This window comes from Hylobates moloch, unplaced genomic scaffold (assembly GCF_009828535.3).
Source record: "Hylobates moloch isolate HMO894 unplaced genomic scaffold, HMol_V3 SCAFFOLD_13, whole genome shotgun sequence".
NCBI lineage: Eukaryota > Metazoa > Chordata > Mammalia > Primates > Hylobatidae > Hylobates > Hylobates moloch.
In genome coordinates, this window is record NW_026652288.1 from 54,974,321 (window position 1) to 54,976,181 (window position 1,861).

Here is a 1,861-nt window from a genome sequence, read left to right on the forward strand (position 1 = left end):
TGCTGGATTTAGTTGGCTAGTATTTTTTTGAGAATTTTTGCATCTATTTCATCAAGGTTATTGTCTTGAAGTTTTCCTTTTTGTCGTGTCTCTGTCAGGTTTTGGTATCAGAATGATGCTGGCCTCATAGAATGAGTTAGGGAGGCGTGTCTCCTTCCCAATTTTTTAGAATAGTTTCATTAGGAATGGTACCAGCTCTTCTTTATTCATCTGGTAGTATTCAGCTGTGAATCTGTCTGGTCCTGGGCTTTTTCTGGTTGGCAGTCTTTTGATTACTGATTCAATTTCAGAACTCTTTATTGGTCTGTCTAGGAATTTAATTTTTTCCTGGTTCAATCTTGGGAGGTTATATGTTTCCAGGAATTTATTCATTTCTTCCAGGTTTTCTAGTTTGTGTGCATAGACGCGTTTGTGGTAGTCTCTGAGAGTTTTTTGTTATTGTCGTTGCTGTTGTTGTTTTTTGGTAATGCTATGGAGTCAGTGGTAGTATTTCCTTTGTCATATCCGACTGTGTTTATCTGGATCTTCTTTATTAGTCTAGATGGTGGTCTATCAATTTTAATTATTCTTTCAAGAAACAAACTCCTAGATTCATTGATATTTTGTATGGTTTTTCACATCTTAATTTTTTTTTCAGTTCAGCTGTGATTTTTGTTATTTTCTGTCTTCTGCTAGTTTTGAGGTTGGTTTGCTTTTGTTTCTCTAGTACCTGTAGGTATGATGTTAGGTTGTTACTTTGAGATCTTTCTAACATTTTGATGTGGGCATTTGGTGCTATAAACTTCCCTCTTAACACTGCTTTAGCTGTGACCCAGAGATTCTGGTATGCTGTATGTTTAAAAAATGTGGAATGCCTCATGAATTTTTGTGTCATCCTTATACTAGGGCCATGCTAATATTCTCTGTATCATTCCAATTTTAGTATATGTGCTGCTGAAGTGAGCACAATAATTTCTTTGTTAGTTTTCTGCCCTGATGATCAATCTAATGCTGTCAGTAGAGTGTTGGAGTCCCCCACTATTACTGTGCAGCTGTCTTTTTGTGGGTCTGGAAGTACTTGCATTATGAATCTGGATATTCCAATGCTGGGTGCATATATGTCTAGAACAGTTAATTCTTCTTCTTGAATCGAACACTTTCTCACTATGTAATGCCCTTCTTTGTCCTTTTTTGCTGTTGTTGGTTTAGTCTTTTATCTAAGAATAACAACTTCTGATCTTTTTTGCTTTCCTTTTGCGTAGTAGATCCTTCTTTCTTTATTTTGACTCTGTGGGTATAATTACATGTGAGATGGAGCTCTTGAAGACAGCAGATGGATGGGTCTTGTTTTTGTCTGTTTGTTTTTCTTTTTTTCCAACTTGCCACTCCATACCAGCTTTTTCGATGTGATTTTTATGAAACTAAGAATGATATGTTATTCTGAATCCTTTATCCATCTTGCCTTCACGTGGTCAGCTGGAGTTTTCAGGAGCCTAGAAAATGCCAGTCTTGGTTAGTAAAGGTGTTTAATTTGTCCATCTTGGACTTCTATTGCATATTAAACCTATTCTCATGGGTTTATCCTCATGACTAAAGTTCCAAGAAATTTAATTAAAAAAAATTCACCCTCATATTTCCAAGAAGTCCCTATGAAACGTGAGGGAACCCCACCACAGGAAGTAAAACTGATGAGCAAAGTTAAAGCACTTCTTTACAAAGTATTTAACCACAGCAAAAGGGCTCCAGAGTGAGAGTTTTGCCACAGTTGGTTTTGGGGGATGAGAAAGCCTAGGAGAAAATATGGTTTTTGTTTCTCTTTGCATAGAGAAGCCCTTGGATGGCTTATAAGAGATGTGAATTTTTCCAAGTCTATGCTGTTCTC

The 1,861-nt window shown here is 36.6% G+C and overlaps 1 non-coding gene across 1 annotated transcript; it reads right to left on the minus strand.

The window, feature by feature from the left end:
• Positions 1–839: 839 nt before the first annotated feature.
• LOC116481398 (U6 spliceosomal RNA) lies at positions 840–946 on the minus strand. Its single transcript, XR_004251553.1, has one exon. It is a non-coding gene; the product is annotated as a U6 spliceosomal RNA (small nuclear RNA).
• Between the last annotated feature and the right edge of the window lie 915 nt (positions 947–1,861).